Below are 13,374 nucleotides of genomic sequence, written 5' to 3'. Positions count from 1 at the left end.
GTGCTCTTGCCTTTATTTTTTCTTTAGTTACCTTTAGTACTTACACAGATAGATTGTGAAAGTACATTATAGTCATTTCTTGTTTGACTGTACGCTATGCTATAGAAACCCTCTGGGTGAAATGTTTTGTTTTCTTTTTCTTCTACCATCAAAGTTAAACTGATGTATCATGTAACCTAAAACAATTTACCTTAGAAATTGCCAAACCAATTTTTGGTTTTAGAATTCTTGCTGTTTTTCAAAGTGGCAGGCCAAGATAATGTAAAATTAAATATTTTAAAGCCATGAATTTGGGCATCAATTTTAGGATAAATTTCTTTTGGCTTAATTTAGAGAAAATTTTTGTATGCTTTGAGCTCATAGCATGATTCCCAACTCATATATTACCTGGAGACCATTGTGGAAAATTAAGGCTTTGTCAAGTTCTCATAATATTTTCCAACTTTTTACTATGTGTGTTTTCTGACCTCTTTTATACATAATATTAGACTGACTCTGCAAAATGGTTTATAATATCTTTCTTCATTTAACAAGCATTGTGCCTAGTACTGTGGTTTTTGCTAGAGATTAAAAGATTAATAAAATCTGGCCTCCCCTTAGGAGCTCTTGTTTTTATCTCTCTCCCTCATCCATTGATGAGTACAGATATATAAATGGAAATTACGATAAAATATGGCAGGAGCAATGATTTTCTTATGTACAAGGAAAATATATGGAAAACTAATGGGGAATTTGAAAATAGTTCTTGAGGGGAGGAAATTATATGGAAATGCTGAGTTTTAAAGGATGAATAGGGGGGCAACCAGGACAAATCATGGGAAAATGCATTTTAACCAGAGGGTTACAAAAATAGAGATTCAAGAAATTATTTCCTTGAGGTTTTCCCAAGTAATTCACACATTTTGGCCTTGACAAGGGAGTGCTGAGAGATGAGGAGCCAAATCATGAAGGATCATATATGTCACTGAAGAGTTTTAAGCAGACGGGTTACAGGTTCAATTTAACAAAGAGATAAGAAAATTCCTAGGAGTTTGTTATAGTATGACAAAGGGCAGAGGTGGCAAAGACCTGAATTACATCATGATCCCTTTATGGATGCAAACTCAGTCATTTCTTTTCAGTAATAATATCAAAACATTCACAACCACACTTAGTTTGTGCCAGTTATTAATCTAAGTGTTTCAAATATGCTATTCTTAAAGTCCTTATAACATTTATATTCCCATTTTATTAGTAAGGAAATGAGACACATAGAAATTAAGGTCAAATCACTCAGTCATAAAGCTAATAAGTAGCAGAAATATTTAGGACTAAAATCTACAGATTTTGCATAAGATAGTAGAACATTCAAGAGATGTCAAGAATAATTTCCAGGTTTCACTTTGGCGTAGTGAGGCAGATGAGTGTTCCACCAACCGACATACTGAACTTAGAATCAGTCCGTAGGCAAAGTAGAGCTGCTTGGAAATCAAAGAAATAGGAGTTCAAATCTTGAAGTTGCGGATAAGCTTATTAAGAGCAGTTTTAGTAGAGGGAAGTAGAGTCAAAGCTGTTGTGCTATTGGATGAGAAAGAAATTGGAGACAAAGCAGTGGAAACAGCTCTTAAGGAATGTGTAAACACATTGGTGAACACAGTTAAATTTTATATACTAGTAACAGTTTAAGAACTCTAAAGTGATAAAAGTACAATAAAAAATGTCTCAGTCAAAAAATGAGCATTTTTTTCTAAGAATGTTGCACATAATCTATGAGCGTGTTAAATATACGCATCCTGGGGAGTAAGAGATGCAGCTGACTTCAGAAAACTCTGGAAGCATATTCAAGTAATTGTCTCTGCTTTATTCTTTCACATTTTTCATCACGTTTATCTGTAGACCAGCTTCCTCAACACAGGGGAAACATGGCTGCTAACAATTCCAGTTTTCCCATCTCCAAGGAGGCACTAATTCTTTGTCTAGGCTCCAGTAAAGAAGTCAAATTGGTGACTTTAACTAAGTCATGGCTACTTGAGATCAGCCATGACGATGGGGAATGGAAAGCATAGTCTAGAGCCATGCAACATTGGTACATGGTTCCACTGGGGGAAGAGCAGGTTCCAGCATGGGGAGACCTGGGCAGACATTCCCATATATGTCCATAGCCAGAACCAAGTGCAGGTGTAAACAATAATGGCAGTGAGTGCTGTAAGTTCAAGCAGAGCTCTGTGCCAGAGTGGTTAAGGAAGCTTCAGGAAGAAAAATGCCTTGAAGGACGAGCGTTAGTTAGGCATGCAGAATTCAGTGATTAAATTCATAGCAACGATAATATGCAAGTAGTGTTTGGACAGAGGCAGACCTTACTGGAAAGGGGAGAAGAATTCTGAATGTACGGTTTCCCAGAGTAATGGAAAGACCACTCGCCTCGAAAACACCTGAGGAGTTTGCAAAACTGTCAGTTTCTGGGCTGCAGCCTAGTTTGTTGAATCAGAATCTTTGAGAGTAAGGTTCAAGGAATCTGTATCATAAACAAGTATCCTTTGCAATCCCTAATGCAATGGGAGAATGATGCAAATTAAATGATAAGGAGATACTGAACCTGACTTGTGGAGGACAAGCTGCTTGAGTACCAGGAGGTGTGGTCAGCTATTTCAACACTGTGCAGAGATGGAAGAACTCTGTAGAGGCATAACGCCTACAAATTTATTTAAAGAAGCAGTGGATAGAGTGGAAAGATTACAATATATTTGACAAATTAATAAATGCGCTGAAGTTGTGAAAAATAAACTAACATTTCACATGAAATTGTGAAGTTGTAAAAAAAAAAAGAAGTAGTTTAGACATTCTGTTGAAGAGGAAAGGAGTAATGAAACACAAAGGATTTATTTAAAACAAGGTAATTTGACAAGACCATAAAGGCAACTTGAAATGATACATCATTTAAGAATTTAAGATACAAACATGTGTTTTTATTTATTCCCATTTAATAAATCATATTTAGTATCATTAACTTCTTCGAATAAGAAGATGAGAAAAAAAAAAATCAACTACCACCCAACCATCTCCCTAGAAAAAGGAGTTTTGTTTCAGGCCACAGGAGCAATAATTGAGGACACCGACTCTCTTGAGTCTGGACCAGTTAATGTATCTCAAGTAACTAACTGACATTCACCAAATGTTAGAACAGATAAAGTTTTCCCCAAAGGTTCTGTGCATATTATTCTGCTCTCTGTGTGGCTGAGGCACTAATCTTAATCTGATCCTGTTGAATTGGACAACCTGCCCTTTTAGCATTTCTTTGTCTGGCAGGACTTTTGACATTTGGTTGCATGGCTAACATCAAGAATAAGGAGAAATTTGTTTCTGGTAAAGCAGTTAAGATAGATATTCTGACTCTCATGGAAGACTGTACTGATGGAGGAGTCAGCCAAGCAGAAAATGCCAAACAAAAGATAACTGGCTATTTCTATCTGAGTTAAAAATACAATGTGTTCAAGTTAAATAATAACAGCAAATGTTCTGTAGGCTAGAAATTGGGACACAGCTTCTAGTCCAAGTTTAGAGACTGAATTGTTTTCCCTTTGAGAAGTTACTTAACTTCCCAGGAACGGTTTCTTCATCTGTAAAATGAGAAAAGTGACATTAAAATCAATTCTCATTTAATACTGGTGGGAACATAGAATTGATACCATGCATTGGGAAAGTATCAGTGATCTTAATTCTCAGTTTAAGAATTCATAATGAGGAAACATGTTTTTCTACCCTTTGTTTTTCCACTTTTGCTGATTTCCTGCAATTCTAAGTCATCTGGTTTCAAAAATATGCCAAATTTTTATTTTCAGTTCTTCATTATCTTTCTCAAGAGACCAAGAGGACATTAAGAGTTGAAACGGTCTTGCGGTTGGCTTCCTCTAAATCGCATGTGATGCATAGAAGGTGGGGAGGTTCCACACCTGAACAACACTGATGGTTCTAACTGGAAGGGAAAAAAGATAAAATAGTCTTAATAGAAAACCAGGACTCTTCTCTCTAGTTGCCAAATTCTTCTTTGAATTCATTTTGTTTCTGTTGTGTTTTTTAATTCTTATTTTGAGCACTAGGCATTTTTTGGTTGTAGACATTGGAAATTTCTTTCCTAGTCTTTGGCTTATCTTTTTTAACTTGATTTTTTTTTTTTTATTACAGACAGTTTTTCAATTTAAGTATATTTGTGTTTATTAGTTTTATTATTGTGCTATATGTGTAGTTAAATAATTTTCTACTGAGTCACAATATTTCCTAATACTATTTTTTTCTGAAATTAATGTTTTATTTTTCATATTTAAGCATTTAATCACCTCTAAATTTTCTAAGGGGTGTGTGATGGGATCAATTTTTATTTTATTTGTTTGGTATTGCATTGCCATTTAAATCAATGAATGTGGTTTATCAGTCATTATTTCTGTGTTTATTTAGATAATAATTTTTCTCCTTTAATCACTGAAAGATCTATCAGAACATTTTCTGATATCCAGCCTTCCTTGTATCCCCATGATAAAACTTCCTTGGACATGATGTATTTTGTTTCATTGCTGAATTCAACTTGCAAATATTTTATTTAGGATATTATCATCTGTATAGCTGAAGTAGTTCTATATGTTTATGTAATGGAAAGCTTTACTGTATTTCTCCTGCATCCTCTAAAGCAATTCGTATTTAGTATTAGGATTGTGTTCTTTATAAAGTCACTTGTTAAGTCTGGGACTGGCGTGTGTGTGTGTGTGTGTGTGTCTGTGTGTGTGTGTGTGTGTCTGTGTGTGTGTGTGTGTGTGTACAGTGGGGCATATGAGGGAGTGACTTAGATAGATTTTCTGTTTTGTCTATATAAATTTTATGTTGCTAATTTTAAAAAAATCAGAAATTTATCTATACTGTCTTAAATTTTCAAATTTATTGGTATAAATAATCTTAAGAGTTTTAAAATAATCATTATGTGTGTGGTTATGTTCTCCCCCATCCTTAATATTGTTAATTTGTACATTTTCCATGTTATTTCTTTATCTGTTGTAATTGAGATTTGTCTATATGATTAGGTTTTTAAAGAATCAGCCTTTGATTTTTTTTAACTCCTTTATTCTTTCTTTTCTATTTTATTAACTTATGCTCCTTTTTTCTTTATCTTTCATTAGTTTTAAGTAAAGTAAGAGAAAGAAATGCTTATGTTCTTTTGTTCTTTCTGGCTTCTTATCTGGTTATTTATTTTATTTCCTAGGTTTAAATAAATGCACTTAAAAGATGTTTGCTTGTCATCAAAATACAGTGACTGTAGCGGCAGCCTTTAATTTTTGATACGCAGTACCTTCATTTGTAATTCATTTCACAATGCTTTGATTTCCACTGTGATTTTCTCTTTACCCAATGAAATATTTAGTAATACATTTTAAAGTTTATGAACCTATCACTATAGATCCATTGCTAGTTTAATTCACAGCATCCACAAAAAGATTTATATGATACTGATTTCTTGAAATTCTTGGTGCTATTTTGTTATCTAGTGTGTGGTTGATTTTGTAAATGTTTAAAGTATAATTTTAAAAAAAATGCATATCTCCTACTTGTTTCTCTATTACCTCAGGATTGCTCATTTTATTTTTCAAATATTCTATATACCTACCTTTTAAAAAATTTGCTCTGTCTGCCCATTTCTGATAGAAGTGTACTGAGATCTCCCACGGATAGGTATAGATTCATCAAATCCTTCTAACTGTGAGATTTTTTTGTTGGTATACTGAGGCTATGTGGTTAGCTGTTTAGAGTTCATGATTGTTATGTCAGCTTGATGCTTTTTGTTTAAAGTTTCTCTCTTTTCCATGTTAGTAATTTTTCCTTAAATTCTATTTTGTCTGATATATTTGCTTTAGTTTGGTTATACCAGTTTGTTTTGATTACAGTTTGGCTACAGTTTTCCTCATGTATCTTTTTATTCCTTTACTTTCAACCCTTTAATGTGATTTTACCTTTTGCATGTAGATAGGAACATACAAGGCATATAGATAGAGTGTATTTTAAAATCCAATGTGATTATGTATTTATTAGTCCAACTGTTTAAAATTATTGTGATTATTAATCTATTTGGTCTTATCTCTGAGATAGCCCTGTTTATTTGTTTGTTTGTTTTAAATCTATAAATTTTATTTGTAATTTTTTACTACTCATTAATTTCAAAATTTAAATTTTTTTATTTCATGCTAAAGAATTCCGAAGTAGATTTTAAACACCATTATACAACAGGGGGGCTCAGCCTGGGTTCCTTAAAAAGTAAGCTGGCTAGGACCAGAGCCTTCCATGTCACCATGAGAGGGCAGGGCTTCCCTTGAACTCACTTTCTGTGGGCCCAGTAGACCCCTTGCAGAAGCTGCAGGCACAGAAAAATTCCAGAGGCCCCAAGATCTCTCGGTAAATGACAGCTGGCCTTTGCACAGCACCATGATAAATTGCCGGTATTCACACTCTGCTTTGCCTGATGCCAAGCTTCTTTTTTATTCCTGTCACTGACAAGGCTACATTCACACTCATCCTATAAATAGTAAGCGTATTAGGGTGTACGGACCATCTCATGATGCCTACCCATGGCATGCTCAGTAGAACACCCTTGTCCCACTCAACATCCTTGGGATCAATGGAATGATCAGGGAACCTGTGCTTTCTTTTCCCTGCCTCCTTAGCTTAAATTTCCAAGCCCTATTTCTTAACTCATTCTGTGTGAAACCTCTTAAAATCATCTTGAGCCCTAAAGGATCTGCCTTGCAAGACAGAAACCATGACATATAACCAAAAAAACTTACATGTGTCTCTCAAAAAATAGAAATCTTTTCTATATTGTATAGAAAACCTCAGGAAATTAAGTTTTTAATGTTATCTAATACCTAATCTATATTAAAATTCCCCCAATTTTTTTTTCAAATATTATTTTAAATTAGGATTTAAACCAAGGTCACACATCTAATTGCTAGGCTACACATCTTTATAATCTAGAGTAGGCTCTTTATTTATTACACTTAGTTGCAGAAAAAAGTTGTCCTTTATAGGTCATTTTATACAGATTTGAATGCTTACTTGTGATAATTTGACTTATTCCTCTAATCCCTGTAGGTTCTATTAGCTGGAAGTTATATCTAAAGACTTGATTAAGTTTAAATGTTTTTAGCAAGATTACATCATAAGCGATGTATACTTCTGTATGAGATCAAAAGACACATAATATCTGTTTTGCTTTATTTTTCACCATTAGTGACCTAAATTTGATTATTGGATTAGGTGATAACTTCATCCCTCTGTTGCAAATATCAATTTTTTTTATTTGAAACAAGAAGTAATTGTTTATGAAGTAACTTTGCTACTATGTCCAGTTACTGTCAGTAGTTTTTGTAACATCTGATAATTTTACCCTGATACAATAATTTCTCTAAGTATTACAGTATGATGCTTTTAAATTTTTCATTTTTTCTACACTTGCCACCATTCTTTTATAACATAGTGCTTTCCCAGCTTTTATTAAGAGCTGTGTTATTACTTTGAAATATAGTTTATACTAGTACTGTAAGAAAATGCTTATTTTTTTCCTTTAAATAACTAAATGATTTTCAAAGTAAATAATTTATTTCATAGAAGTACGAAAGGGTGATAAATATTTTCTCCGACTTTTTCTTATCAGTATGGATTCAGACGTTCAGAGATGTAGTGTGTTTCAATCAATTATCATCATTTTGGTGAATGGGAAGCCCCATTGGACTAACTTCTGGGTTTTTGACATGACTTTTAATTTTTATAAGCTTTCTTGCTTTCTGGAACAGATTTCTCCATATCACCTTATACTTCCCTTGTTCCAAACTCAGCATCAGTCTTCTCTCCAAAGATCTACAAATAATAGGATGGACCTGTACTAAACTTTAGGCCCTAGATGTGTGCCATTTTCCTGAGAATACAGTACTTCTACATCAGTTTCTTGTCAGAGTTAGAAAATATATGAGCATATGTATTTAAAATTTTGAGTTAAAATCAATATCTCTAATTCAGTTTTAGCATTCAGAGTTTAATTTCTATGATTTTTCTAATTGCTTCCCTTCACTCTGAAAGTCTTGATTGCTGTTAACTTTAATGTAATTACTCATTTGATTTATGCTACAATTTTAAAAGTTTCAAAATAATAGCATTGATAATTACTACGCATGAAAGATGTACCATCAAAGTGTTTTGATAGAAAGTCATTTAAAATCGTTTCACTTTGTAGTTTATCATGTATTTGTATGCATGTATGTGTATATATGTGACTATTACAGGAATTCACACATATATACATAGTAATTTTTAAAATAATTTTTTTGTTATTCAGAATTTCTGTCTTCCTATTCATGACTGTCTCTTTTACACTCTCCATTTACTGATTAGTACCCTCCTGCTTCTTGTTAGTTTTACATTTTATCTTTTCTGTAAACTCAAAACACTGGTAATTAACATTTTGAATCATTAGTTAAGTAGACTTAGCCACCTGTTCGAATTAAGTTTTGTACTTCTGTGATTCATGCCTTACCATGAATTGGCTTTGGAAAAAAAAATACTGATGTACTTTCTTTAGTATTTTTATAAGAATGGATATGTGAAACATAAATTCTTTGAATATTCAAAGATGTCTTTAATTTGCCCTAACTCTTAGATGTTAGCTTAGTTGGGTATGAAATTCTAGGCTGATAGCTATTTTTCTTTAAAGCTTTAAAGGTATTATTCATCGTCTACTGACAATCAGTTGTTGATAAAACTTTCATTGTTATTCCTTGATGGAAGGTATGCATTCTCTTTAGTCTTAATATTTTTCATATATATATTTTTCATATAAATATATTTGGTTTGGGACCTGAGATACAATTTTAGCCTGAAGACTCATGTCTTTTTTTTTCTATTTATATATAAAATTATATATATATATAATTTTAGGCAAAGCAACCCTTGGTTAACCTCACAGATTGCAAGGACCTTGTCAGCTTACAATACCTTATTTTTTTTATTTTTTTATGCCTACAATACCTGGTCTTCCTAGGTGGTCTCCCATACAAGTACTAACCAGGCCCAATCTTGCTTAGGTTCCGAGATCAGATGGGATCAGGCTTGTTCAGGGTAGCAGGTCGTAGACTCTTTCTTTTATATATATATATTTTTTTCCTGTGTGCTATAAGTAGAGGAGATGGCAAATCCTGACTATTCTGCTATCTTATTGATGGAAGTCACTAATGATATTTTTTAAATGAAAGAAGTAGAAAAAAAATTCAATTTCTCCTATATTAGGAAATGAATGCTATGCATTATTAATTGGATATTATATGATAAACCAAAGTCTTCTCTATCGCATGGGGCATTTATACTTCCGATCTTTACTGAAGTATTAGATATAAATTTAGTGAGTTCTTGTATTCTTATGAATCTATGTAATTTCATACATACAAATAAACTGTGTACTTTTATCTTTTAAAAAATAAGAAGATATTGTTTGAAGACTATTTCTGTCTTTAATATATCATGGGTATTAAATATAATATGTTCAAGAATTCTACATTAAGGACTGCCTATATTTCTGTAGACTTGTACTTGAATTTAATAAGTAAAATAAGCAAGGCTACTTATTAAAAGATAAAAAGATATCCAAATTCTATTTCATATTACTGGCTAACAACTATAATATATATTTTAAGTTCTAGGTAACATTTTCTCATTTTAGTAAAAATTATTTTAAATTGGAAAAGTGAACATAGTAAGGAAGAAAATAACATCCTTCTCTATAACTGCATTCATTTACTATTTTAAAAAAATAAATCACTTGTTTAGGCCATATTTCTTAGTTTAATTATATTAATTCTATTTGGTAACAGTGATAATGCAATTTTTGAAAAATAGTATCTACCAGATTATTAAAATTAAAATATTATGTATGAGATTCAAGCTCTTTTCATTGAGGATAGAAATGTCCTGTTCTTTTTGATTTACCTAGTACCTGGCATATAGTAACTTGTTAGTAAATATTGAATTGCAAATACTATTTGCAAGGAATTAAATGACTTTATTAAATTTTGACTATTTTTAAAATATTAAGATGTAATCTTTTGAATTTTTAAAGCTCTGCCCTTAAAATTTAACACAAATATTATCGGCAAATAGCTAATTACCGGAAAATTTTTTTAAACTAAGATTTAGTTCCATTGGTTGCTACTTCAGTCACCTTTCCATTGCCCCAGAATTGAATAGTTATTTTTATACATAAAAATTGACTCTTTTAAAAATAATTTTAAAGTGTAAAATAAAGCTTTTTTATTCTTCTACTCTGTTTTTTTAACTAAACCAATGTGTAGTCTCTTAAAAATTATCATCCTTTGACCTGAATATATATATATATAAAATTTGTTCTGGCCTTGTCCTGCAGTCGTACATTTTAAAAAGATGTAAAACAAACAAACAAAAAATTTGTCTTACTTGCTCTGAAGTAAGAAACCAAAATCAATATTAAATAAAATAAAATAAAAAGGAGCTTAAACAACATTTTTATCTCATGCTATTTTTTGGAAAAATACGCCTAAATGTATATAGTAACCTTGTGTCTTGGTAGTAAGTCTGTAGACATTATCAGATCAATCTAAATTGAGTTAGTGTATATGTGGTAGGCAGAAACTGGTGGAAATTAGTTTATCTTCTCCAGTCTCTTTCTGTTTTCTTTGTACAAAATAGGATAAACTCATTTTTAGACCTGATTAGGTTTCTTTGTTGCTTTTTCCCCCTTTCCCTAAAAGGGCAAAGAGAGTCTATACTTCGTTAGATTCTCACCAACTATTAGAACAGGAAATCATTAAAAAGCCCTAGGCACATAGATGACATCTGTAGATACTACTAGAAAGATGTTAAATGCAAAAGATGAAACAATTCCAAGTAGGGAATATGAACAATTATCTATAATGCTTTTTAGTTTCATTGGCTGTAAACAACAATTGAAGCTATAGGTATTATTCTCATGATAGCTGTAAGTGTGAGCGACCTAACCTGCAGATATTCCTCTTTATTATCAGTATCTACAGAAAATGCACTACAATCTCAGACGAATAAAAAAGCTGTTCCCTGGCTAATCTTAGTGGACACTTGAGGAGCTTGTTTGTTTTAAATACCCATTGTTTCTTTTATTTAAATGTGGATTTCTTTTTCCTTCAGTGGATCCATTTATCCATGGGGCTTCTCATTTGTAAGCTTAAATTGTATTCAGACTATTTGAATCAAAAATGCTTGACTTATATAATGCTTTCTGAAATAATTTTACTAATCTCCAAATTGTCTATTTGAATAAAACAGACTTATTAATTACAAAGAAATATTTTGGAAAGGACTTTTATTTAATCAACTTGTATGCTAAGAATTAAATATTGTATAACATTTGCATGTATCAAGAGTTTCCTACTTATTTGAACTCTTAAAAGTTGCTAATATGTGAGGATATTATCTCATTCTGTCTTGAGGAATCTGAAAGAAAAACAGTATTGGTTTATATAGCTATTTTAGAAGAAATATCATATGTATTCTGTTCCCTATTCCATCCAGGATGAAAAGCAACTTATCTTCCTAGAAAATAGTACTGATTTAGTAACTCTGCCTTCTGTATCATTTTTGGTGAAAATACTATGATCAGGTGAGCTCTTAGTGATATGGCTGTCTGGTGTATTAAAAAGGTTAGCAACAGCTGTTACATAGTTGGGTCCTCTGATTCATTGTGCCTTACAAAATCTACAAATGTTCAGAGCCTGGCTTCTCTTTAAGCTGTAAATGGTGGCACCCAAAGACTCAGACTGCCCTTTTGTTTCATACACCTTCAAGGAAAAAAAAAAAAAAAAAACGCCAATTTATTTCTTAATAAAAACAATTTTCCAAGATTTCATATTTTCCTAGATCATTTAGACAAATGTTGCTCTACATCAAAATATAATTAAATGATACATTATCAGTTTAAATTGAATGTTTGATGCATTGTTTTGGAATAATTGTGATTTATGATGCTGCTTCCTGCTTTTATAATTGTTAAGTGTTCTGTAGCTCACTGAATGTTTTCAACTTTGTTCTAGTGCCCAAAGGCAAAAATTGCAATGAGTATAATTTTATAAATCGAACTCATTAATAAATAATTTTTTCATTATGACTCTGGAATAAAGAGGACTATATAGGATGGCCTTTTAAGAACATTATTACTTATAATTTGATGTGGCTTTAAATGGGGCTTTGTACATAATGTATTGTAATGAGACAATCTCTTCTAACTCAGTAGGTATTTTACACTGAATCATGGTGCAAAATGTTCCAGAGCTTCAAGAAAGTCAGACAATGAATTTTATCTTATGTTATTTTTTCTTTCCATTAAATTTAGAAGTTCTGTACTAGTAAACTACGGTTATACATTTGTAAATTTTTTTCTCAATGATTATAATGGAAAGGTGAATTTTCAATTAAAATGACTGAACCCTTCTAGATTAAGAAACTTTAAATTTTATATACAGAAAGTTCAGGTTAGCTCGATAACATTTTAATATACCTTAAAAAAAGGGAAAGAAAAATTTCAAAACATACATCAAGAGACAGACATTGATATGCCTATGGGAGTTTAAAGTTTAACCTATCTCCAGGAAAATGAGAAAATTCACCTTTTTTTTAGATTGCAAAATTATTTCTATATTTATTATTTCTAAGAAATAAATAAATAGATTTCTGGATATATAATTTTTCTGACATGATGAAATAAATACCCAAGACACTATCCAAAAGTATCATATTATTTAACCTCTGTATTTAAACTTGTTTCATAAGCACACACTTTTGCTTTGTATTGTGTCATTCAAACTACAAATCAAATTTTAAACATGATTGAAATCCTCATGCTTTAAAAAAATAAAAATGAATATTCATCTATAGTAAATATAAAATATCCATGCCAACAACAATGAACAGCAGCTTGTAATTATTTTAAAGCTACGAAGTTATGATGTAAAAGTATTTTATTACATGAAAAATTTCAATACATATAGTTAACAGTGAACATCAACAAAGTTTTTTAAAGTGTCTTGTGTTTTATGTGATAACTTTTTAAACCAGTTTTACATAATTTCATGATATCAGTTCTTTTTGTAATTGCCTTGGAAAGTTTTAAATAGGGGAATAAGGACACTAAAATCTAAAATTGTGGCCTTCAAAATGTGGTCATTTAAGACAAATAGCTTAAATGACCTGAACTGTAGAATAACCTGACATGCGGCGTAGAGGTAACTTGTCTGGTTAAGTGAGACCTTAGTAGGCTAAGTCTTGTAATTTATAACTAGGTTTATGCAACTAGCAAAGAAAAGGAAG

The 13,374-nt window shown here is 31.6% G+C and overlaps 1 protein-coding gene and 1 pseudogene across 2 annotated transcripts in view; one reads left to right on the top strand and one right to left on the bottom strand.

The window, feature by feature from the left end:
• Window positions 1–13,374, top strand: part of PARD3B (par-3 family cell polarity regulator beta) — an 893,411-nt gene that overhangs the window by 435,209 nt on the left and 444,828 nt on the right. The gene's annotated exons all lie outside the window — the stretch shown is intronic.
• On the bottom strand, window positions 9,025–9,142 carry LOC118613906 (annotated as a pseudogene).

Source organism: Rousettus aegyptiacus, unplaced genomic scaffold (assembly GCF_014176215.1).
Source record: "Rousettus aegyptiacus isolate mRouAeg1 unplaced genomic scaffold, mRouAeg1.p scaffold_m13_p_2, whole genome shotgun sequence".
Taxonomy (NCBI): domain Eukaryota; kingdom Metazoa; phylum Chordata; class Mammalia; order Chiroptera; family Pteropodidae; genus Rousettus; species Rousettus aegyptiacus.
Note: the sequence above shows the minus strand (reverse complement) of the source record. Positions and strands in the feature narration are given on the sequence as shown.